Here is a 26,924-nt window from a genome sequence, read left to right as displayed (position 1 = left end):
AGCCTTTGACACCGTTTCCCACAGCATTGTCCTGGTGAAACTGCCTGCTCATGGCTTGGACGGGTGTACTGGTTGCTGGGTTTAAAACTGGCTCGATGGCTGGGCCCAAAGAGTTGTGGTGAATGGAGTTAAATCTAGTTGGTGGCTGTTGGTGTTCCCCAGAGCTCAGTTTTGGGGCCAGTTCTGTTTAATATCTTTATCAACTATCTGGACAAGGGGATCAAGTGCACCCTCAGTAATTTTGCAGACAACACCAAGTTGGGCGGGAGTGCTGATCTGCACAAGGATAGGAAGGCTCTGCAGAGGGATCTGGACAGGCTGGATTGATGGGATGAAGTCAACTGTATGAGGGTCAACACCTGCACTTGGACCAAAACACCCCCATGCAATGCTACAGGCTTGGGGAAGAGTGGCTGGAGAGCTGCCCAGCAGAAAAGGACCTGGGAGTGCTGGCTGACATCCAGCTGAATATGAGCCAGCAGTGTGCCCAGTTGGACAAGAAGGCCAACAGCATCCTGGCTTGTATCAGAAATAGTGTGGCCAGCAGGAGTAGGGACGTGACCACCCCCCTGTACTCAGCACTGGTGAGGCCACACCTTGAATACTGTGTTCCATTTTGGGCCCCTCACTGCAAGAAAGATATTGAGGTGCTGAAGCGTGTCCAGAGAAGGGCAACAAAACTGGTGAAGGGTCTAGAGCAAAAGTCCTGTGAGGAGCGGCTGAGGGAACTGGGGCTGTTTAGCCGGCAGAAAAGGAGGCTGAGGGGAGACCTTATCGCTCTACAACTACTTGAAAGGAGGTTGTAGCAAAGTGGTTGTCAGTCTCTTCTCCCAAGTAACAAGAAATAGGATGAAAGAAAATGGCCTCAAGTTGCACCAGGGGAGGTTTAGATTGGAAATTAGGAAAAATTTCTTCACCAAAAGGTTGAAGGAAAGTGGTTGAGTCACCATCCCTGGAGGTATTTAAAAGCTGTGGTGCTCAGGGACATGGTTTAGTGGTGGACTTGACAGTGCTGGGTTAATGGTTGGACTTGACGATCTTAAAGGTCTTTTCCAACCTAAACGATTCTATGATTCTGTTCTGTTCTTGAGCAGGTAATCTCAAAAACATGTCTACCAATGCCAGCTGTGTTTGGCCTCACAGAGAAGGCTGAGCTTGAAGAAGCTGGGAAAAAGCAGAAAAAGTCAAATTGATTGGGGTAGGATATAGAAAAGCAAAATGCTTTGATTCACTACAAAAGCAGAGACTGCAAGACACATTCAGATAGCACTACTGCTGGTCCCCTCTGGTTAGACTCTCCCTATCTACCACCAGAAGAATTAAATATAGGCCAGATTTTGCTTAGGTGCCAAAGGAAATTATATTAACCATCTCTGTGAATCTGAACAACATAATTAGTAATGATCTTTACACTTGAAATTTATTTTTAAAGTGTGTTTAGCTTATCTTATCATATCAAACTTATTAAAAAAATTAAAAATCAGAAGTCCTGTGATGTGAGAATAAGTGACATTGAGAGTGAAAAGTCAGCACATCCGCAGCCTGTGGGATGGGAGGGCCATCTGCTATCAACATTTCAGAAACATGCTTTGGGTGGAAAGTTTCCTTGCAGCCTCAGGCTTTGTTATAGTAACCGAGTTTAGCTCTTAAGCTCTTGTTCTACCTGTAACTCTAGTTCAGAGCACCTCAAATCTAGGCCTTGGTGAGGGCCCTAGTGTACTATCCTCCAAAAGGGGGTAGTCCTCTATGCTGGGGTCTCTTGGTGGAGTCATGCTGGAATAAGAAGAACTTCACACAGGGGCAGGAATCCCTGCTGTCAGGTCCCAGATCATGGTATAAATAAAGCTTGTCCAGAAAAGACACACAGAGGTTTTCTTCCTTGAAGAAAAGCCAGCAGAAACAATTTGATTCTATTTCTTTCCCTCTCTCTTAGCTATACAGGAGTGTCATTTATTTTTGCATATTTTCGTTATGCAGAGTCGCACTGGACCCAACATTGCAAGTATCCCCTTCATTCCACTGGTGTTTGGCTTCTTATTAGAAATGTTATCAGAAGGTAAACACAACACACAGTAAGGTTTGCTGTGGAGTAACGAGGTTTTAATACTATACCATGCCATGTCAACAACTCAGAAATGTTTTAACAGGTTAAAACTATTTTGGGTAATTACAAAGAAGCTGAAAGGAAAAGCATTCCCTCAAGCTGACAACATACATTTTATACAGAAAGAGACAAGATATGAGACCATGAAAATTGCACAGACACAAATATTTGAGATGTAACCGAGAGGCAGAAAAATATATTAAAATGATCATTGATTGAGCAACATGGAAAGAATTCTCTCAGCAGGGAAAAACAGATTTTTGCAGGTCTCTGAGAAAGCACAACAGACACCATTTTTGTGGCAATACTTAACACTTCCACCTGAAATTTTAAAGCCACTTCTGGATATTGATGACTGTCTCTTTTGATATAGCTATTACTGCCTTTTTTAGAGATAGAGAAACCAGGTTTCCGGAATGACTAAGAGACTTTCCTAAGGCCAAACACTAAGTCAGGGGCAAAGACAGAAACAGTCTAGTTCTCCCCAATCTTATTCTCAATCTACCCCATTAACAGATTGTACAGCCATGAAAAATTATCTCTTCCCCCTGAAAAGGTAGGTTTTGCGAGGAAAATAACAAGTTCCACCTGTCTCTCCAGCTGATACTAGCAGTAGTGAAAATTTCATTCTGCAGAAAAACTGCCAATGCAGCACTTGTAAAAAACCTCCAAATTCATGTGCAGATCAGAAATTGACGGTGCGCTTTCAACAGCTGCAACTACCACACACCTTCAGAGAGTCATTTGAACTCATCAGCTCTGAGTCTGGGATACACGGCTGTCGTGGTTTAACCCGGTGGGCAGCTAAACACCACAGAGCTGTTCACTCACTGCCCCCACAGTGGGATGGGGGAGAGAATCAGAAAGAAGGTAAAACTCGTGGGTTGAGACCAAGGACAGAAAAGGAAGGGAAAATAATAATAATGATAAAAGAACACACAAAACAAGTGATGCACAATGCAGTTGCTCACCACCTGCTGACTGATGCGCAGCCAATTCCCGAGCAGCGGCTGTGACCCCTGGTAAGCTCCCCACCCAGATTTTTTGTTCAACATGATGTCATATGGTGTGGAATATCCCTTTGGTGAACTGGGGTCAGCTGTCCTGGCTGTGTCCCCTTCCAGATTCTTCTGCACATCCAGCCTTCTTTCTGGCAGGGCAGCGCAAGAGGCTGAAAAGTCCTTGTAAGCACTGCTCAGCAACAGCTAAAACATGAAGGTGTTATCAACGTTATCCTCATCCTAAATCTAAAACACAGCACTATACCAGCTACTAGGAGGAAAATTAACTCTATCCCAGCCAAAACCAGGACAACAGCAAACAAAGCCCAGGTGGCCTGGTTGTACATAAAGTTCTGTGCTTCACACAGAGTGGAGCAATGCGAGGTTGGGGCCCTGCAGATTTGTGCAGGCCCCAGGTTAAGTTGGGCAGGCCCGTGCTGCAGCCCTGGCGGCCCTCCCACAGTGCCGGTAAATGGAGGATGCTGACAGGACATACGCACGTGCAAGTGTTTAAATACTCGTTGTTGGGGACTACAGGAAAGCCTACAATAGACATTTTGCCTCAGGATGTTTTCCCTACTCTGTTGCAAAAAAGCAATAAAAACATGTGCTACTCTGAGGGTTCTTTCTCTACTTAACCAGCCCTTTTGTTATCATCCAGCTTCTCTAAGACTCTACCCTTTCTCCCAGCAAGCCAGCGCTGCTCCAAAGGGCAAAGCTCAGGTCTCAGGCAGGAGTTGTCAACACACTTTTTCACTTGCCTGATTTCTCGCCACTACAGGTCAAACCAGGATGGATTTAAGGGTGTCCATCTGCAGGCCTGTACAAAGCTGAGCCCTTTAGCTGGGTCAGGTAACCCTTGCGCATGGATCGGCTACACGGGGCATGAGCACAGGGCGCCAGATACGCTGTCCCCACAGGCAGCCCCACAGCACTGGAAGCATGCAGGGCAAAAAGGTTTTCAGGAGTGCCGGCTGTCCATGTCCCTGGCATAAACCAACTGGAGGAAACTTGGAAAGCCTGGCCTTTTTATTGTCCAAAATTAAGACTTTGATTAGCTGCTGGTGCAAAACCAAAACCAAAACTCCACCTTGGGAGTCTGAGGAGTGCATGCCATGGCCCACTCCTCACTGGTGCCAGGCAAACACAAGGGGGAAAGAAGGGGGTGAGGAGGTGGGTGGGAAGAGCACTTCCTGGCCCCCTACGCCCTCAGGAGGAGCATCCTTACCTCCGCACCCACACCGGCATGCAAATGCCTTTCAGGGAGCCCTTCAGGCCACCCCAGGCTTGCCTGTCCCTGGCCGCCCCGGCGGTCCCTTGGGCTGGAGCCTGGCCTCCACTCCTCCTGCACCCGGCCACGGCCATGGGGCCTTTCCCTCCCCTCTCCATCCCCAAACCCCCATGGACCTTCATGAGTCCCCGCAACTTGTGATAAATTTCATAATTATCCAGCCCTTACTACCAACACCGAAATTCATCACTCAAAGCAAATTAACCGAGATTCATTAGAATAAGACATCTAGTAGGCACATGTACTTTATTAGCCTCTTACACCAATAGTTTTAATTAGGTACATATTTCACAGCTCTAGAGCTACTTGAGTGAAGGGCTGCTTTTATCTCTTTTATTTACAGTAACAAGCTATCAAACAAATACCACCATAATTAAACTCAGATGCCAAAAAAAAAAAAAAAGAAAGGATATTTTAGAATTTTTATTAATGGTGACCTACTCAAACCTCAGGTTTGGTAAACTTGGGTTATTTAATTAATGAACAAAATGCCCTGCAGCCAGGCAGGGTGCTGGGGCAGGATGGCACCCGCCCCTTTCCCCTTTTCGCTCCCTCCATGTCACCTTCAGGTAGGGGAGGAGAGCTGGCCCTGGGATAGATGCCATCGTGAGGAGAAAAGTGATTAAAATCCAGAACGTTGCTAAATTATTAATGAGGAATTTAAATGATGTTATAAAAGAGGGAAATACAGGCTAAAACGTTACACATTCATGGAATTTTTACTCATGCATAATAATAAGTTGAAAACACTTTAGTTATAATACTTCCTAAATTAAAGGGCGGGACACACACGCGCGATGTGTTTGTCGGGCCCGCCCGCGCCGCCCGCCACTCGGCGATCAAGGGCGCCACCTGCCGGGCGCCGCGGCGAACCGCAGGGCCGCCGGGTGCCGGGGCCGCTGCCCGCCCGGCCGCGGGGAGGGGGCCCTGCTGAGGCCGGGGGGCTCTGCCGAAACCGGGGGGCTCTGCCGAGACCGGAGAGCTCTACCGAGAACCGGGGACCGGGCCTGAGCCCGGGGGGCCTTGGGCCGCCGTCGCTGGGGCAGCGGACGTGGCTGTCGCAGCCCCACTACCGGGTGGGCCGCGGGGCTGTGGTGGTACTCCTGCCGCCTTACACCGTTATCGGCTTTCTCAAGTGCAGTGTAAAGACAGGTTTTTAACTTGACAGATGTTAACAAAGCCCGCTTGTTTGGAGAGCGTACCTTGCCTGCATGCATTTAACCACCTTGTCAACCTTCTGGGACTCGTGCTGCTCTATGCTGTGAATTTGTTAAAAAAAATTAATATTGCAGGGAATAATCATGTGAACAGAGCCCCTTTCTGCCCCCCTGCATATGCCGAGTCTGACCTGCTCCCATTGGGCCCACCAGCCCTGCAGGCCCGGCCCGGGGGTCTGTGTGCACCCACCTAAAACCCCACGGAGCCGCCTGCTTGTGATTCTGTGTCCTTGTGAGTAACAGCAGCAGCTGGTATCAGGAGAACAAAGCGTTTCCCCAGGTCCAAGCTGCAAGTGGCATGTACCTCACATGGCTGTTTTTTTGTGTATTTAGTCTCTGCCGTAAAGACTTCCCACGCTGCCTCTCCAGACTCCCCGTGCTGTTTGTGGGATCCACAGAGTCACAACACTTGAGGGTCTCATCTCTAAAGACCTGTTTAAGGTTTTACCCAGTCAAGCAGTCATATGTATCATCTACCACAAATTGCAGGCATCATTTTCCTCTCCCATGGCAAGGTAAAAAACCTGCAAGCCCACAAAAGTAGCTGTCACTGGAACACAACCTTAGCCTCGGACCTGCGTGTCCCTCCAGCTGAATTCCTCAGGGACATTCTGTACTTCCAGGTACCTTTCAGCCTGATAAAGCTGCTTTTGGTAGCTCTGCAAAGCAGAGAGCCACCATCCGATTACAGTGGCAGCAAATAAGACAAGAACAATCCCAGGCCATTCTGGACTGTAAGGTCTATACAAATGCTGCAAGTCCGGCTGAATGCTAACTGGCAGCTAGCACCAATTACTGAGTAATGGGCTCTCCACATGCCCCTTTCCTTAATAAGTAGACACGGTCTGCACTCACTTTTGGAGCTCAGTTGTCTCTGGTTGTAACACCAGCTGAATGCTTTGCAGTGGGCTAGCCTCACAGTGACTAAAGCTCAGATCGTTATAGCAAAGTCTCAACCAAAAGGAACTGCCACACTCTTCTCAATTGGAGCAGATGAAATAAAGGCTCTTGGACACGGTTCCTACCTAGGAGCCTGCCAGAGCCTAATAACTGCAACATGCTGTGATTCTAAAATAAATGTGTCATGGAGAGATACCCAGGCTAATTCATAGGGAGGTAAGTTTGCCGGGGCGAAACTCTTCATTAGTGCAGTGTTATTTCTTCCACTGCTCTAGCCGTTCCGGTCCCTTTCTCCGTGGCACTCTACAGAGCACACTGGCTGTCGTGACCACGGATGGCAGCCATGGTCCCTCTGGACAAAGCGGTGACATTCAGATCAGAAACAAAAATTGATCCTTTCTTTCCGGCTTTGCTTCCTATGAAATCTCCACCGACCATTATTCCTTTGCCTGGACAACACTACCTAAAATTTCCGCTGCATTTTGGGCACTATGGTTCCTTCACAATTTCTGTCACAGGAGAACTTATTGCCTGACTTTAGCTAGATGGAGACATGAACAGGGTTTCACTGAATGCTCGAGTCCCACATTTTCTCCCTAGATCTTCAAAGGAATATACTGAACAGAAGATAACAGAGAAGATCCCTGTGAAATCATGGTGCAAAAAGGAGTTACTGCCAAATAATCCCAAAGCATCTGAGATAGTTTCCACAAAGAAAGCAGCAGGGACTCCTAAAACACAGTTCCCATACATCCTTATTAGGAATGTGACACCATTACTTTCACAGCTAACGCTATGAAAGGCTGCTGAAATGTTCAAAGGAACTTCGGTGGGTTTATTTTTCTCTTTGGAAAACAAAAGTTATCACAAAAGGCATTACAAAAAGGAAGAAACTTCCACAACCTTGAGTCTCTGCAGGCAGCAATTACACATAAAATGTTGTCCCCAGTTTATATCCTTAAGCTGTTTTACATTTTTGACACGGGGCGGAGGGCCTTTGTAGCCAGGTAGTTAGCATCGGATTAAGATTTAATACAAGCAGCTGTGCTTATTGCAATTGTGTGCAATGCTGTGACTGAGATTTTTACATGGATGTACGTCAATGAATTCAAAACCATGGCTTATGCAGCAGCCATGGTTCGCACCCCATGTATTATAGACTATCTGACAGTATTATAGACAAGGAGACATCTCTGTGTGTGCCAGAAGAGAGAAACCAGCCACTGTATTGAAGGCCAGCTGAAGTTTTAGGTGCCCCAAAAGGCACATTAAATTCCAACTTCATGGATTTATTACCGTACGCTAAACTGATGTGGCCATCTTTATCTCAAATTAGTTTCTTCCTAATTTTCTATATATATATGCAACACAGTGAAGTGTTGATGGCTGTTCCATACTCCTTCCCCTTCATGTATTTTGGTTCTATGCCTTGACATCCTGTTAAACATAGTTACCAGGACGGAATTTCCTTCGGTGTTAGTTTTAAAGTGCATGTGGGAGGTGGGAAGAAAACCCACTGACGGCACTAGTTCATTGTGTGAACCAGGCAGTAAATACAGATGTGGAACTCCATATTCATGCCTCAGCACGGGTAACTCTTCAGTGTCGCACCTGCAGGTATTTATACGATCACACACTGAAATAAATGCAGCGTGTGTGGGTGTGTAGAACTGCACCTGTACATATAATGAGACATTCAAATAAATCCACTAAGTTTTGTTGCAATCCCGCTTGACAATGTTCTTGTACATTTTGTCCTGCATGTTCAGCAGCCTTATCCCTGCTGCTGAATCTTTCTCTGGACAGGGTTAGACGGCCCTGTGTACCCATCTCCCTCCCTCAACCCAGGAAGAAAATCTCTTACTTAGTCACTTCCTCACTGCTTTCATTCTAAAAACCAAATCCTGTGAACCACCTGCCTGCACAACTTCTGCTGAGCTTTAAGTTGCTGGAACTGAAACTGGGCACAGAAGGCAATTTGCACACCCTTTGGATCTGCTTATTTGCCTGCTTCATAAAGATCATACAGGCTTTCCCGACTAGGCAGCTATTGAGTGGTGAGTCCGTGCTGGCACAGCAGTACGATACATCCTGGGATTGGTTTTGAGAGCCCTCTTTCAGCTAGTGAAAGGATACAAACCTAAAACCTCATGGTTTTGTGCAGCGTAGAGCCTAGTACTTAGTATACTAAAAATACTATTACATTAGTCAATGAGCACAAGGAACACAGACATTGTTCTCCCCGTTTTTCAGAGGAGGAAACTGAGCCAAGGTATGCAAGTAAATTGCCTAAGTAAGCATCAAACATTAAGCTGAATTTTGGAACATCCCTACTTACCTGGAATTTAAAGCTGTGAAGTAATTCAAAGCTCCTTAAGACTGAACAATTGCCTGCCAGGATGGGTAGGAATTTCATCATCAGTGGTAACTTCGAGTAGAAGAGAAAACACAGAGAAAATTAAACCATTATGGGCATGGAAAAGTGCTGTAACCTCTGGATGTTGGCTTAGAAACATTTGAACTTTGTGTTGTAGTTCAACCCCACCATAAAGACACGAAGTCTGCATATCTGTACACATTTTAAGAAAACAGGAATACTAAGAAATATAAGTTATTCTTTCACACATTACAACCAGACTCAGCATTTCCTAATGGCAGCTGTAGATGGAGAGAGTACTGCCTAGTCTTTAGGCCAAGGTTCTGTGAGTAGAGAAACAAATTCCACTCTGGATTTTGCTCATAACTGGCTAAATCAGTCAATCATTCGATGCCTTAGTTAACACATCCATATCACAGGTATTATAATTTCTCAAAATATTTCCCTTTACCAAAAAAAAAGAGGTCCCTTCTTTGTCCAGCCACATATTCTGTTTCCCCTTCCTTTCTGATGGATGATGTGGTGAAAGAGAAATTTGTTTTATGACAGTTACTGCGTTTGTTGTGCTGACATCATAGAGTCAACGAGAACAAGTATTTATACTTCTATTATGCCTTCATTGAACTGAACAAGGTGTTCAACAGGACATTTTAATTATAAACCCACTTCTAACAGCATGAGTAAAGGTGTTTAAAAAACACAATCAAGCATGAAATAGAACAGTAAACATGCCATTTCAATTACAAAATTATGTATAAGCACATCCTTGCACAGCACAACATTTGAAGACTGAGAGAAATGCTAAAATCCTATCTGAAACCCTGCGAGGCTTTGTGCATGGGGTTGAAGGAGTTGAAATGCTCTCTCCTCACACTCTTCTGTGCACTCACACTGAATTTTTGACTCTAGAGAGAAACTCGCGAAGTCCCAAGCTGACAATTTTTGTACAGATTTCCATGGAAGGAGGCTAGCCTTAAGATTTTTGCGTTGCAGTGTCATGTCATGTTCGGGGAGCTGTTTTTCACTTCCCGGCCCAACGGTGCTGAAATTGAAAAGCGAATGCACGGGCACATCCTTGCATTGTTATCCACCACCATCTACCTGTACCACTGCGAAGTGCTCTCCACCAGGAATGCAATGGAGTAAATGCTGTATCGTGTTTATAGATACATGCGACCCACCAGAAACTCCTGGACATCTGTGGTCCGCGGGCACAGCAGCATACCAGGCTGCCCTGGAAAGTCCCACACTCAACACCACTGTCCTGTGGACTTCACTGAGACCCTGGTTCAGGGAACTGATGCAATATATTGTTTTACAGCGGACGCTCAGGGGAACATACTGAACTCCAACATTGCACTCTGGAAACAGCAGTGGAGCTGCCTTCCCATTGCAGAGCCACTCACTCCAGGAGCTTCTGAGCAAGTAAACAATGCCTCAGTTTGGCAAAGTCCACCCTCTCTCCAGTGAATCAACACACACTGCTTAAAATAATACAAGGTTGTCACAGAAGCCTGGCAGTTGTGACAGACTGCTGTAATTCAGGGATTTTCGGCGTTGTAGGCAAAAGGGAGTGTTGGTGCTCCAGTGGTTAGGGCTAGGGACAGGGCAGGGAGGTCTGTTCTGTCTGAGTGGAGGCAAGTGTGCAGGGAAAGGGCAGCTGAGATGGGAAGCTGGCAGCTGGCAGCTGCAGGTAGGCTTGCTAACTTTCTGCAGCCAGAGAGGAGTGTGGACAAAGGCTGCTGCTAGGTGGGACTTTCCCCTGGCCGTCAGGGAAACTCCTCTCTCCAAAGCAGCAGCAGGATGCCCACCTAATTCTCCAGCACTCTGGAAGCACGTATCAAACAGGCAATGAGGCCGCAATCACTTAACTTCCCTAAATAATTGCCTCCTTAGCAATGTGTAGAGCCAGCTCTGATGGGCACGTGTCAGAAAGACCTGGGCACAGCACTGTCCCACTAAGCAAAGGCGACACCTTTTCTTTTCTGCATGTGATACCACTTGGTGCTCCAGAAGCAGTTGGCAATGTGGTCTGTATTCTTACCAAAGCACGGCCAAACTACCCCAGCCTGTCCTCTGCAGCCCTTGTGGAGACAGTTTCTCTGAACAACCCCAGAGAGGAGAAAATTGGAACAACCCGCATTTCCACCATGCAGATTAGACCTGAACCAATGCTGGATGCATTAAGTTCCCAAAGGCATCTGGAGATCATATGTAAAATCTGGTGCTACCCTGTGATCTGGACTATTATCTTTTCCACAAACCATACTGTTCTGTTTAATAGGCCGTGTGACTGTCCGTGGTGTTGAAACATCTTCTAGAGAATCTGACCTGGAAATTACTCTGTAACTGTGATTTGAAATTAATAACTTTCTCAAGAAGTTTATGACCACTTAGATGAACCTGTAAATACAGCAGATAATTAAGAGAAGTATATAAGAATCAGTATTTAATAATCTGCTAAACATACATGTAAAAGCATTTGATTGACAAGAAACAACTGGCACCTGTAGGTACTTAATAGCACAGACAGCATTAAAAGTTTGACTGCTATCCCTTTTTTTAAACAAAATTTGTTACTCTCTCCCTAGCCTTTCAGACCTGAAGGAAAAACTCGGCATATTTTTTCCGTTTCTGGAAAAGGAAAACCTGTCTATCTCAAAATGCCAGAGCACCTCATTAGTGGAAGCCTTGGTTAGCTTGTAGATAGCTGGCAGAGGTGTTTTGTTGTGCTTGTTTCCACTTCGTTTTTCCCCGCTATTATGAGTAAGTAGAAGTAAAAGCATAGTTTTCATTGCCTTTAATGGGAGCAGAATCAGCTTTTACTTCATAGCTATTTTCCATTCTTCTCCTGGCACTACACAGAAACACATGTGAGGTGAGACGCAGAGGTGAGGTGCCTTGGCGGTGAGGGTTCCAAAAGCCAGCACTAAATGCAGATAACATATTTTTGGCTAGTTATGCACATTTACAGGCATATCTGTACAGAAATTTAAGAGAGGCACTATATGGAGAAGTCATTAACTGAGATTTAAATTTGGGAAATACAGGAAATATGGGAAAAACTAAAATTTAAGGCCCATGTTTAACATCTCTCTACTTCAAGCAAATCAGCAAATGCAGCAAGGCTGTGAAGTTCCTTTGTACTAGAAGAAATGAACATGAGACCTACCTGACTCCTGCATCTTCTCTTTGAATGTACCACTTCTGTTAGAGGAAAGCCATGTTACTTTTGCTGTCTTTCAGAACTGCTGGAGCCAGTTCAGGTCCTCCTCAGCTTCTGGATAAATCAGGTTGAACCTCTACAACTGACCAGATCCACAGAAGGTTCTCCATGGGTTTCTCACCACCAGATATAACTCAGGGAATAATTAGAAATTGGGATCATAACTAGTTAGTCCTGAATAGTTATGAGAAGTAATGATGCATGGAAAGGAAAACATCTCATCCGATGAAGAGAACATCACTTTCAGGGTCAATATTAAAAAATCATATGTTTTTAACTGTACATTTGACTCAGAAGCAAGCATGGAGCTTGGTGTTTGAAAGGTCAGGTTTTAAATTGAAGCCATTGTTCAAACATCTTTCTTTGCAATGAGAAGCAGAAACAGCCCAGGCGAAGACAATCTTCATCTGACTCCTAGCTCGCTGTCTGGCTCTCCTGTGCAATTCAAGAGCTGTCCTAGGGTTGGTCTGCCCGAGCCTGCCTTCAGTAGGTGTTTGTTTCTCTTCCCCAGGCACGGTCATGCCCAGGAGATGAAGCCTGTGCAGGAGGACTTCCTGACTGTAGCTGCTGGGCATTGCTGAGCCCCAGAGCCCAAGCTGTGGCCTCTGTAGCCGCCAGCCGGGACACTGTGCTCTGGGGCTGGGCACCTGGAGCACCAGCCAAGTTCACAGATGGAGAGGGAACAGAGAGTGGTGACACCAGCTCATCAGCAGGCCCAAGGGTTGTCAAGACCTTGCAGGCATGAAGGCAAAGGGGAGTGATAAGGAGGTAGCTGAGACATGATGCAACTGCTTTGCAGAGTACAGCCACAACGGGAGCTGTAATCACAGAGAAAACAGCGTGTCTGTGTGAAACGGTATTTCTGCTTTGTTGTGTAAATACAGGAACTATGACTTTATGTCTCACACTTCGAGAGACGTACTCTTGGTCTTGTTTTCTTCAATATCAGAGCTCTAAGAAATACAAAATGTGTCTCTATTTCAGCTCTGGCTCGAGGTTAATCTCTAGAAACAAGTAATGTAACATTTCCATCTATCTTTTCTACTCTTTTGGCGGTTTTAATTATACTAATATGCTATGACAATTTAAACAAGACATATCTCAGCTTCTGGCCTGGTCTGTAATGGTTCAGCTGCTACATGTGCTCCAGCATATTTTGCTCAGACAGGCTGCTGCTGGAGGCAGGGGGGAGGCAGAATAGTGCCCTTCTGTCATGAGAGATTTCATTGCACTGATCATTGTATGTTTGACAGATTCTTTGTCAATGTCAAGTGTCTTTTGTGGTTAAGCCCAGTAAAGCTAAAACAAAAGGTCTCCTAGATATTAGATATATAGTGACATTACTGAATTCACTTGGAGGCAGTAATTTTTTGTCAGCCTATGAAAAGAAAAATGGAGCTAGTGGGAAAACAAAAGGAAGATGCCGGCATGCCTTTTTAGCTATTTTTGTTTATGTCAGACATTATGATTGACATCTGGCCCAGAACACCCCTTCAACCATTGAAGCTGGTGTCATGAAACAGAACAAAGAGAAATTGCCAGCCAAGAAAACACCACTGGTTCAGAAAGCACTGCTTTTTGTTTATTTTCTTTTAAGTGTTTCATTTTCAGTAATCAGTATCATTACACAAAAGCAGTTCTTACTAATTGGACTTCTTAGTTTCCTTCGTGTTTGCTTTCTTCCTGCCTTCTTGAATGGCACCAGAGTGCTGGTTTGGTTGGATGACAGTCTGTCATAACAGTGATGTTTGAGGTTAGTGAAAAGTGACGTGAAAAATACAATCCACTGGCCTTTAACTAAAATAGCAGCTCTGGTTTTTGTGGAGTTGGCAGGCAGCGTTTTTAAACCCCTTTCATGGTGAAGGCAGTTGCAACATGTTTTTCTCTGTATCAAGCAGTTCCATCATGAAGTACATTATCTACGTCTGTTGTCATATCAGGATACTGCCTTTGAAGAGCACTTTGCTGTTTGTTGTGTGGGTGCTTCTCTTGTTAAGTGACCTAAAAGGGTTAAGGGAATTTCACGGTTATTCTCCAGGGCAAGGCCAATTACAAAGCTTTAAAATTTGTTTAAGAGTGATTTTGGGGAAATATTGGTGACCAGAACAGGTCCTGCAGACACACAACACCAAGGACTCCTTGCCACCAGCGTTCTGCAAGCGGTGTAGAATTTCAGAGACCTGGTCAAAATTATGTATCAGCAGGAGGGAATTATTCCTTAAATTTCTAACTTCATCTTGAAAGTATGATGCTAAATTAATAACAAAAGAAGACTTTTCACAAGACGAGAGCAAGACAGTCTATCAGCCACTTCCCTCCATATGGTTATATGCTGAAATCGTATCAGAACTCTTAATCACTTAAAAAAATTCTAAGGGAATTGGCCCTTGAATGCATCACATATGCTGGAGCTAAACACACTTGCACTTTTTTAATAGGGTACCTTTCAGTATTGAACACTGGGGTATATTCTCCTGTAGAAGCACACACTTAACTCCCCTCAGCATTAATAGCAGATATGCTCACACATCGAGTGGAGAATTTCCCTCTGTCTCTTTGCACAGTGCTCTAAAAAGAACTTTGAAGAAATTGAGAAAAACAGAGAGAGCAGTGTATTAATTTTAATGAGATGAAAGCAGTACATGTCATTCTTAAATTTCATGGAAAATGCACCGTTAGTAACAAAGATGAGTAGAAAATTTCAAAATCCTTTTGAGCAGCATTAAAATCAGTCTTCCCTGATGTTCTGTTTTCCCCTACTTTTCAAAGCACATACATTAAACTCATTTTATGCTTATAATGTATATAATGATTCTAGACAACATAAGAAGGACACTGGGATTCTTCCTATTTCAACGTATAAAGTGGCAAGCCAATTTATGCAGCTTAAACCATTGCTAAAGAAGATGTATCAAAAATTGCCTGTGATCATTACAAATAACAGCCTGAAATGTTCACAAGAAGCTGTTTGCTTATCATATTTTCATTAAAACATCTTTTCACCTGCTTTGCTTTTCCCATGCCTGTAACCTGCATTGTAATCAGTCTTATTAACTGAGAACATAAATATGATTTATTACGGTCTGATAATGGAAGCTGCATGGACCAAGAGAAGGGATATATTGTCCTTTGATAAAATGGCTCTTTTCTCTCAAATAGAGCTCTATCATGAGAGCATGCAGAATGTAGTGAGTGATTATTTCCTGAGGGTGAATGATGGCAGAACCCTACAGAAAATCTTCTTGTTGGCCATGACAGCCTCCGAGTGTCCCCAAATCTCACCGAGTTTGACAACCTGCAGACACTTTTGATGAACTGTATTCTTCTGTCAGAGACAGCCTGTCTGGGAGGAGAAAAGGGAACCTTTATCGTCTGATCTGCTATTATTGTCTTGATCTTTTATAAGCAATCTCTAATGCACATGAATATAATATGCTTTCACACAAGTGCCAAACATAATAGAAATGTAGTTAAAGGACCCTTTTCCCGGTTATGTAAATGTCCTAATACCAAAATTAGAAAAGATAGTTTGTGAATGATAGCAGTAAGGAAAGGGTAATCAAAATGTTTTAACATTATCTTTCAGTTTTAAAGACCAAAATCTGTGATAAATAGCATTTATGGTAGATATGGGGAACCAGCTTGTGCTGAAGCTTTTACCTAAAAGAGAATAGTTTTGAGCATAAAAGTAGTGTTATATTTTCATAAAACACATAAATGGCAGCTGGTCTTAAGCCAGGAATGATTACTGGCAGATATGACTTAAAGAAAATGAGTATTCCACTCAAAATCCCTCCATGGCCGTTATAGAAAGAACAAAGCGTTATTATTAAGTAGTGTATTTGGACAAAGGGGTGTTCAAGACCAACTAAAGTTCGCCAACAAATCTCTCTTTTATCTACATCCAGAAGAACAAGCATAACGAAAATCTTTTCAATTAACAGCTGTACACATTAGCAAAACACTCGTCTTTCTCAGCTCAAGCAGTCTGGCTTATTTATCACAAAAAAATGAAACGTTGGGGAGGAAGGTTTCCAAGTTGCCCAGTAAAAGCAAGATACTTGATTTTTCATTAACCTTTTGACATCTGGAGCTGGGATGTCCCAATATTAACTACTAATGGTCTTTTGCATTACCAGTTGGTGTTGAGAGAAGTCCCAATTGTCAGAGTCAAAAGGTTAATCAGCAATTTCACGCCGGTGGTGTGGTCAGAGTTTGCATGTTACTGTCTGGACAGGAGGAAGAAGAAAATGAAGTCGTTAACAGAAAACTACGTCCCAACATATAGATTGCATTTTTTTACTGGAAAATATTTCATGATCTATTTACTAAGTATTCTGACTCTCTAGAGGCCTTTGCAAAACTTTGCTGAGAAGTCTGGGTCCAAATATGTGACCAACTTGTTTGGTTTATTCTACTTTTCATAAGGAAAAAAAAATTTACTCATCCACCAAGTGTTCAGCCTAGGCCAGTGTGAGGGAAAGCCTTCCTGGTCTGTTACGGAGATTTAAAAAAAAACCTATCCAACTGGGGCTAAATCAGCCTGAGAGTTGTGTCCTGTCTCCTGGAGGTGAAGGCACCTGAATGCCCACTCATTCAGGGTGAATTTAGTAGTGCAGATGCCATATGAGGGATGAAGTATGTGCAACAGCAAAAACGTGAGTGTAGAAAATAAGTCAACAGCAGCATTCCCGTAACAAGTATGGGCAGCAATATTATTTCATGTGAAAGCACTCATATAAACAGCCATGCCAATACCTCAGCTGGTATCATTTGACCAGAAATAGCCATAGCATACTTTGTTTTGTGGCCCAAGAGCTCTCCTAGCCATAGCAAAACCAGATCTATTTTCCAAAAGAAAATAAAAAATATTTCTGAAAACATTACAGCCTGGCACTTGCTACCAATAACAATGTTCACACAAAATGACTTCTCATTTGCCCTGGCAATATCTGAAATTGTTAACCATTGTTTGTCTTGTGTTTAGTCCTGATCAAAAGCCTTCTGATGTAACCATATGGATCAGGCCAGTTGTTCTATGCTTTTGAGACATTCTATCTTTTTCCTATGGCTAAGGCAAATAAGTAGTGTATCTGGCCCTAAACAACAGCCTTCATCCTGGATATTTTCTGCATCACATAGTTCCTCTCGTCTCTTCCTCCAGTTCCAAAAAAATTGACGACTAAAATCTTCTCTTGATTGCTTCAGTTTTAATGGGGAAGGGTTTTACCCTGAAATGTTCTGAAAAAAAATTACCAATCTTTCCAAGTGCCCTATTACTTAGTCCACCAATTAGCTGACTGTGGAGCCTGAGTGTCCTTGTACATCTTCCCAGTCCCCATCTGTATACTTGGCTGCATATGTTTATGTAATTAGAAATGGTGAAAATCTAATAAAATTAGGACAAACCTGAGTGAGCCATAATTCTGTTTAATCTCTCAAACTGGATTGTTGAAAGCTTGCTGAATTCCCCAAACCTCTCTCAGGTGCCAACGAATGAGTCAATATCATACCAAAGATCTCACAGCATAGCAGACGTAAATTGTACTTCCAGAATCTCATACACACCCTCAAATAATGAATCTAATGCCTCTAAAGTAATGTCAGGGAAAAAAAGCGGTTTCCTCCGGTTGCCAGCAATGTACTTGGTGGCCCAGAATGGAAAAACGGTGAATACACAGCAGATTTGCACGGGGAAGGAGCAGTCGCTTTAAAGGCTTGTGCCTTCCTATGGCAGTAATAGAGCAACCCAAGCCTTCTGCTTTCAGGGGAGGACCACTGACATTATCACACTGGGCTTTGCTAGATCCCCTAGGAAGATATGAAAAACTCAACAAGATGGGAGAATGAAGCTTTCTTTCATCTCAATGCGATGCCTCTCCAGACTTTTCTTTTAAAAGCCTGTTTTAAACTTTGTTTTGTACTGCGATGGTAACTGGTGGTTTGCATAGAAATAATCATCGGTCTGGAAGAATCCCAGACCACTCCATACCTCTGTCCTCTCATCACCCACCATTCAGGGGAAGCCAGGAAAAGAAGTGAAGAATGATTTTGGCTGAAGCTAGGGGTAATTTTCTTTGAAAGGAAGAACAGAATTATTTAGAGTTGAAGCACAGTAGAGCAATTAATAACTCTGTTCTTGGAAGAAAGGCCCCAAGATCTTTTATCTCAAGTTGCAAGGGCTTTGGTTTTGCATCTAAGCCAAGCTATGTATTTGTTGCAGAATGGGGCTCTTCAGTTTGAGAAGATGTAAGGGTTGTGGCTTTGGGTCCTTAGCTTGGAAGAAAATGTTGTCTTCTGATCAACCAGCTCCTTTTCATTTTTTCTCCCTGTATGTTCGTCTTCCTCATAGACTTAATCTCCAAGTACGTGCCTTGTTTACTCTGTGACATCTGACAGAATTTCTGCCAGGAGGTGACCAGGCCAGAAGCAGGTCTCCCATAAGCACACAACTGAGGTACTGCTCCCAGTCATACACTTTGGGATGCTGAGGTCATAGAAAATAGAGCTGGAAGGAATCATAAAAAGTCCAATACCTGACAGTATTTCCCAGATTTTTGACTACTCTACCACTGAAATCCTCCAGTGATGGAGGCTTCATCACTGCTCCAGTCAATTATCCCAACAGAAAATTGTCCTTTCCTAAGAGACAAAACCAGTCTAACGGTAGGAGGGACTGATTGCTTTCTTAGACGTTATATGATTTGCTCAAATACCACTTAAAAATATTTATGCGTTTCACCTTGTTTCTTCTCTATTTATTTCTGTCTGTTACTTCTCCTTCACCATTTTTTTTATTTCATCTCCCTATTACCTTACCCTTTTTCTTTAAGGCACTCCCTTCCTTTTTTGTCTTTGAGCTACGTGCTCTTTGACATCCTTGTATTTCTTCTCTTCTTTGTGTCTTTCCAAAACCACGAAAAACAGACTCTCATGTGCCAGTGGCCTCACTATGAAGACCCACATCTCTCCAGAGGGGAGCCAAAATGCCACATTTTCATTCATTGCATCAAAACCACTTTTCTTGAACAATGAGAAATTATACAGATGTATTCAGATTCAGGTCTAAAGGTGATGGTCTTGAGCTGTAACTGAAGAGCATAGCTAGCTATGGGAAGCACACAATCTGCTCTCACCATGCACATGCATAGGTATGCATTACATAGCCTCTAAAAAAGGAAATCAAAACTCCTGACAGTCATGTTAACAGATGGCTGCTTCCTGCTGACTGTTAGGGTATTTCATGTGTAAAATTAGTCACAACACAGGTCTGGACACCAGATTAAGTGACTTTGTAATTCATGCCAGGGAAAGTACCATCAGAGAGTTAAGGTAGAGCATCACTGTAGGCAGAGACGTGTTCTACTTTTGTCCCCTCAAGTCAGGCCCATTGCTTTATTTTAATGTACATGTAATACATAAGTACAGTAGTGTCCCTGTGGAAATCCAGGCTGCTTGGCCTAACAGGTATTTGGGGATGTCAAGATAATCGCCAAAATTCAGTGCAGCTCAAACACCAGTGTTTCATAAAAAACAACTTTTTCAACTTATTCTTTCAATTTTTGGCAGAAAATTATCAAAGAGGCAACTACCCCTGCTGTGGCAGGAAGCAGTATGATAAATAAAGGGGAGGGCTAAGGAAAGTTATTCTGCACTTAAGAGTAGAAAACAAGTTTGTTTTCCAGCATATCTGTTTCATGGCACATTTTTGCTGCAATATAAATTTTTCAAACTGCAGTATTTTCCTATCTGCTTTGACCAGGGTCTGCGCTTGAAAGGGCTGAGTGCAGTGGTCTGAAGCAAGACTATTGTGGGCATCTGATAAAGGGGCTGTTTGCATTAGCATTGAGGATCCACAGCAACGAGAGCTGAGAATGTGCCTTTCCATAGAAGGTCTGAACATAAAGCAGGGAAACTAAACTTGGTGTTCGGAGGCAGAGGTCCTTTGTCCCCTGCATGATCTCAGACAACGTATTTCCTTTCTCCAAGCCTCAATTTTTCCCTGAAATAGGGGCTGACAGCTTCCTATCTTCTCTCTCTGGACTCATGGCTTTTTTGGTTAGTGGCTGTTCCTGATTATGGGGAGGTCTGATGACTGTGAGTCTGACCTCCAGGAGGCCTCTGGACACTTCTATATTGTATTTGATAATGAAGCCTCCTGTCTTATCCAATCAAGACAAAAAAAAGTAAGTCAGACCAGAGGAAACTGGCTCAGCACAAAATGGCAGCCTCAGTGGTGTAAAGTCGGAGCCATTAGCTATTGGCTACTATAGAAATACTGAAACTGCATCAGGGATTTCTTTTTTTAATTGCTATTTAGGGATTTAAATGAGATTTTTAAAAAGAAAGGAAGACAGAATGTTTAGTCTACAATCACTCTTTGCTGCCAATACAGGCTATCATATAAATTACTTAGACACTTTTAAAAATACATTATTTACTCAATAACCCATAATGGGTCCAGAGCTCCTTTTACACGCTATTATAGAAGTACATAATTGCTGAATTTTCAAATGGATATTTCTTCTAGGCAATAGTCTGTAATGGCTCCTTCAAAGCTCTTAGGCTTTTATCATATGAAGGCCTAAGTAGAAAATGTTTAGTTCACTGATCATTGACCTAATAGAGAGCAACAGCTTCTCTGGAACAACTATTGTCTGCTAGGGCAGATGATGTATGAATGACATTTTTAAAAATTCTTGGAAGTATGTGCTAGGGAAAAATTACTGTTCATGTGCAAAGCAAGTATTGCTGATGAGATCATCAGAGTTCTTTTGTTTGGTTCTGCTTGGTTTAGTTTTTTAGTTTCTGTGCGAGCCCAAGATCAAAAAAAGCCAGTGGGATTTGTGTATGAAATGAGGACTCAGCCTAGGACCCATTCGTATCAATGAGAGACATTTCCGTGTTCTCAGAGGTCATTCAGCTCAATTAAAAATTGTCTCAAATGAAAATGCAGGTATTTGGTACACATTACAATGTAAGAAGCTGAATTCTGAAATCAGGGGAGTAAGGAATGCTGCAGCGGTTGCAAATCACATTTCTTAAAATCATACTGAATACAGGAAAACCCACAGGTCTATCCTGAGCATGATCCAGAAAGGAAAAAGGCAACTAGACATGTTTTCAGCACTATTGCTATGAATCTCACAATTACTGGGTAGCTGTTCTCTACTTACTTTTAGCTTTGAAGTTTGCTGCTTCCATTTCAGACACGAAGAAAGGTTCAGGTTCCTAAAAGCTTGCTGTAAGAAAACATATTTTCTCTTGGGCAGTAAAGCCCAAGCAGGCACTACTGCCAAGTGAATGTCAACTGGGTCTAAGTGCAGGCCCAGGGAGGATGGATGTGAGCTGGGGGCAGAGTCAGGCAGAGACCCTCAGGGAGGCCGAAGGACACCTCCAGCTCTGAGCCTGGTGGGCCAGGGGAGAGGTCCTTGATGCGTGGCACAGCTCCCTCATGGGCTTGGTGGCAGCAGGAAGTGCAGCTCACCAAAGGAGGCTACTGAACAGCCAGCTCGGGAGCTGGCTGTGATCTTAACAGCTTGTGCCATCAAACCAGACCAACTATCCCCAGCACAGCTCTGGGTTGTATGCGACCTGACGTGAGAAGCTCGCCCATGCCTTTTATCATGGATTTCTCCAGCCTAGTAAGGCTGCCTGGGATTCCTAGTATTCTGGCATGATTAACAGAAAAAAATACAGTTGCTGGCAATTCCAATATTTCCTTCTGTTTGATGCATCTGATCGAAGAGAAACTGAAATCACAGACCAATATGCAACCAGGCTGCACCAGTTAGCCTCATCATGCAAATGAGGCGTACTTACAGATGAACTTATTAGAGGTCAAATAGTTTTAGGCACCACGGATAATGAAGGCAGACCGCTTATGTTGCAACAGTCAGAGCTGGAATTTAATCATGTTGTTGATATCTACTGCAGCTGTGAACAAACACAGAAACAGCCACAAAAATCAAACCGTTAGAATGAAAGGAAGGTATAAACCAGACAAATAATAATAATAAAAAAAGACTCAAACCAAGAAACTTAGTGGTTTCAAGAAGGAATAATCTTGCAAGTTAGGTCTGGAAAGACTGAGCCCTGCTTCTTTTGGCTGAGCAACTGGAAAAGTACGGGTTGCAAGAAGCTGATGGGCTGTCACTGTCCATTCCAAGAGAGAAACGGCTCCTGTGTACCTGTGGGGATGGCCCTGCAAGGGGAGAGGGGAATGCCCCACAGGACGATGCTTGGAAATCAATCTCGAGGTGAAGCATAGCCCATGCTGGGAAGCAGCATCTCCTAGGAAAGAATTCAGAAAGAAAAAGAGAAACAGCCTCCTGGGGTGGAAGTTATAACAGAAGTTACGCAACTGACAGACTGGATTAGCAATCTGGTAGACATTATGAATAAATAAATTCTGCAGAGGCATTAGCCCCTTCTGCCTCAACAAACTCCTCACAGGCTCCTACCGTCCTTTATGCAAACACCTGGGGAGACCCCGAGCAGACCCACAAAAGTTTGCTTGTTTTAAGGAGCAAAGATGAGATCCAGCAGGTGAAAGCCACAAAATGGAAACATTTGGATTCATTTTGGCAGACAGAAATGGCTAAAAATACCGTTTGGCATTTCTTCTGATACCAGTTGGTAGTAGAAGAGCTCCAAAGATGTCAACAGGAAGCCCTAGAGGTTAGAGGGAATGATGTAAACGCATGTGACATAATGCTTGGTGTAGAGATTTCCTGGAATTGATTAGTGCCATTCATGATAACAGCAGCCAGCGAGAGTGTGAGGACTGGGTGAAGGCCCAGGCAGCACTCAGGCGTTGGATGTTTTTCTTTCCCTTTTAATGCGATGTCTGGTCTCATTGTTTCGGATGCATAATACAATAACTGCATGTCATTCCCATGCAGCTTTGTCTGGGAAGACTTTGAAGCAGCACACGCACCAGCAACATGCAGCTACTCCCACACGAAAGGTCGCAGAGACAACTGCAGAGGTGGAAGGACAACGAAGACTCCCGGGTCTTCCTTCCTCTAGAATATCCTCCCCTCCGTTCCTCTATTATTCCTTGAAGTACAAGATGCAGTCAGGTCATCCTCATCAGTATATTGTTCTATGCCTAGTCTATACACAAAAGCCGTGAAGTGCCATCTATATTTAACGGCAGGCCTCTGATCTGTGTGAGTGGGTGGAAATTGATAGTGAGTGACATGGACGCTGACAACGGTACACAAACTCCGCGGCACTCTTAAAACTTTTAATTGCATTTTAAAGAAATGTAACAAGGCAATGTTTAATGAGTACTTTGTTTAAGAAATTCTGACTTTATAAGCTAATTAAAGAGAAGGAAGGGTTACTGCACCAGGGCAACAAATCCAGGCTGCTGAATGTCTATTCTACAGCAACGCATAGCTCAGATTCCATTGGCAGCCTTGCAAATCTCCAGCCAGCCAGCATGAATGATATTTTTTTTTTTTTTGACTGGCAAATAAATTATTGTTATCATCATGATTATGTTAATAGGAAAAAAAGTAAAGGATAGGCGAGTAGTTTTTTGCTAGGGCTGGTAAATTTTCATGACACTTTTTGCAAAGCTATCATATGGCTGGCTTAGATGAAACTGGAAGGCTTTATGTGCGTAGCATTTAACTTTAAACATTCTTCATGGAAACTTACACGGCACATAATTTACATATTCAATACCAGTGACAATTTACTTCTCCCATCTGAGCAGGGCTTTCAACTATGCCACTTGAACTAAATTAATAAACAGTAATTAGAGAATGTTGTGCGAGCGAGCTGTTGATGTTGAGAAGATTCTAATCAACACCTTCTTTTAAGGGCCAATTAAAGCTCAATGTATGCAATATAAACATCTTCTTGTATTTAGACATGAACTGGCGAACAAGGTAAAAAATAAAAATCAGAACAATTAGAGAAGGTTAGAGATGATCTAATGGAATGATCGTGAAAGCAGCAGTAATTTCTGAAAACCACTGGCCACCTTCCATGGTGAAACACTAACAACTTGTGCAAGTTAATTCTGACTAGGATAAACCTTCATGCTTTTCTCTGAAAGCAGCTCTGCCTCTGCCTCCAATTTCCACTGCAGTATTCACCTGTCTGTAAGACAACCCTGCATCTAAAGTGACTCCAGAGCTGCAGTGGAAAGAAGGCTTCCCTGGGGGGAGGCAGTAAAGGTGAATGTACCCATCCCATTAATGCTGCCTTGTAGCAGAGGGAGAGGCTCCCCGGCAGGTGGTATGGGGAGGATTTGCACGGCACAGCCCCCACCAGCACCGCTGGTGGGAATACAGACATGAGGATGAGCCTGAGCAAGAGGTAAATCTCCCCCAAATTGTCTCACATCTATTACTGGGGAAGAGCAGCACAGGGGCAGTTATGCCAGAGCAGCCAATGAACTTGTGACTGTTGCCCGTGTGTACTCCTTCATCCCACTGGAAACATAATCTGGTTTATTCCTGAAAGGTGAATTTAAGACAACCCTTGTTTCCAAAATTCCTGAAGGACAGAGGAAAGGCCACCTTTGATTAAAAGAGATGATCCTTAGTGTGCCAAAGGGAGCCTGTAGTAGCAACACAGACTTGTGTATCACCATTATGAACTGTCAGTAAGTTAAAAATAAGCATAACTTCATCCAAACCACTGCTTCCTAAAGCACATCTAAATAAAAAAAATAAAAAAAAAAATCATCTAAGCTGGTGCAATGAAGCACATGCAGAATTTGTCCTCCAAGATAGAAGTTACAACAGGCTAATAAAGGTAAGCGAAACATCTGTTCCAATACTGCACCAGTATCATTTGGAGAAAATGACTGCATCACTTACGGCCGTTTGGTATCCAGAAATACTACCACAGTAATAGGATGTTGTCACCTCAGGCTTTACTGAAATCTACAGGAATTTTACTTGTTTAAGAATTATAGGATTAGGCACATGATCAGTATTTCTTCCCTTTGAAAATAAACATTTCCACTTACCATTTCTATAGCAGTGCAAGATCATTATCTTGTGACAGTATTTGGTTCCACTGGCATTATCTCCTAATTAGCTATTTAAAAATATATGTAAGAGGGTGGAGGTGGCGAGTGGACTTGTAAACCTGACAAGTCTGATATGTTCTTACAAGCTCTGCTAACCCCAACCATTGAAAATATATTAGTAAGGCCAAGCTAGCACTTTAAAGAACAACACAGCAAAAGCGTCATGTCTTGAACTCCAGGAGTTCAGCGCACAGCAGAGGGGCTCTCACTCCCGGAGCAAAGCCCTTGGGCAGGGGAGGGGAGCAGAGCAGGGAGGAGGGGGAAGCAGCACACCAAATGGGAAACCAGCCCTGGGAAGAGGGGCAGCACTGAAAGGCTGACAACCTCAACGGTGTGGTCAGCCCCACACTGCAGTTGTATCATCACCAAAGGTGTTTGGTGTAGGACTTTGGGGGACTTCTGAAAAGCAGAGAAGTTTACGAGGGATGAGAAGATGGAAGTAATACAAAGGGAAAAGATCTAACAGATTGTCTTCAATATCCTCTGCACTGTCTCTATATCCTGGGAGATTATTGCATTTATAGGCACCAAATCATAAAAGCTTTCTCCAAGATGCTTCATAATATAGGAGCAGGTCTGGGATTTCAGTCTGTGGCATGGTAAGAATTAGGAAGATGGGTATTCTGGTATGCTGGACTCGTTTTTTCTCCCAAGAGTTAGGTTTAATTCCTAACAAACTCTTTGTAAAAAAGAAACTAGAACGTATGTATACACAGCAGGTCATTTTGGAGGTACTCAGGGACACACAGGAAGCACCCCCCCAGCAAAAGTATTCTTCTAACCTTCAGCAGAACTAAGAACAATGATTTGTTTCTGCTTCTGTGTTGCCTTTAAACCTCAGTTCAGTAAAGGTGTTGGTGATTTTCAGAGTATTCTGAACAGTGGAAGGCGGCAAAGTTAATGTCTGAAGAATACCAATAGTATGAGACAGGCTCTAAACTGCTGTTTACTCCAGTATCTGCAGGTCGATTCGATATGCAGCATGCAATATGATTTTTATTCTGATCAGATGGAATTTCTAGGCCTGGATCTGCTTGCAATAACCATGGTCCATCAGTAACTTCACAGCAAACAGGGAGGTGCAGAGGGAAAAAAACTGATGTAAGCAGGAGGGGAATGAGTCTACATTAATGTCCTCTGTAGATTTTTGTTTTCCAATGAAAGTTTTCTCTTGCCTAAAGTAACTTCTGCCCTTTTTTCACACCTCTTCAAGTCCACTTGATGAATACATTAAATGAAATTCCTCACTTGCCCTTAATACTTTTTAAATGCAAGCCAAGCCTCTTGGCTTTTCATACTGGGACATCTTCTTTTTTTAAAATGCTATTGGATAATTTCTCTCTCTTTCATAGGCTGGTGCTTTGGCCCGTATGCACCCTGTACGCTCCCCAAGGCTCATGCATAACTGCAATGGACCATTAGTCCAATTAAGTCTCCAGCAATTTCAATGGCTTATGCAAGAGTAGATGGGGCACAATATGTAATTTCAGCTTTTTTTTGTGAGGGTTTTCAGTCCTTCCGTGAACTAAATCATTTTATCAGTTTCTCTCTCTCTCTCTCTTTCTTTCTTTTTTTTTTTTTTAAATTTGTCCCATTAAACTACAGAACTGGAACATATTCATGAATAGTTTCTTTCTGCTTTAACTCAAGGAGTTCCTGACATAACAAAAACTGGTAATTAACTGGCTCGAAGACTTTTACAATAGCCTCTTTAAATAAGTCCTAGTATGCGGCACTTGCAGCACTGACTC

The 26,924-nt window shown here is 43.2% G+C and overlaps 1 long non-coding RNA gene across 1 annotated transcript in view; it reads right to left on the bottom strand.

Moving 5' to 3' along the window:
* Positions 1 to 2,081: 2,081 nt before the first annotated feature.
* LOC142059335 (uncharacterized) overlaps positions 2,082 to 26,924 on the bottom strand; it is a 39,574-nt gene continuing 14,731 nt past the window's right edge. The window contains exons 2-3 of the long non-coding RNA XR_012661290.1: positions 8,852 to 8,941; positions 2,082 to 3,309 (exon numbers count right to left, since the gene is read on the bottom strand). This is a non-coding gene — a long non-coding RNA (uncharacterized LOC142059335). The remainder of the gene's footprint in view (positions 3,310 to 8,851; positions 8,942 to 26,924) is intronic.

The sequence above is a fragment of the Phalacrocorax aristotelis genome, chromosome 6, assembly GCF_949628215.1.
Source record: "Phalacrocorax aristotelis chromosome 6, bGulAri2.1, whole genome shotgun sequence".
Lineage (NCBI taxonomy): Eukaryota > Metazoa > Chordata > Aves > Suliformes > Phalacrocoracidae > Phalacrocorax > Phalacrocorax aristotelis.
This window is presented reverse-complemented; position numbering and strand designations above follow the sequence as displayed.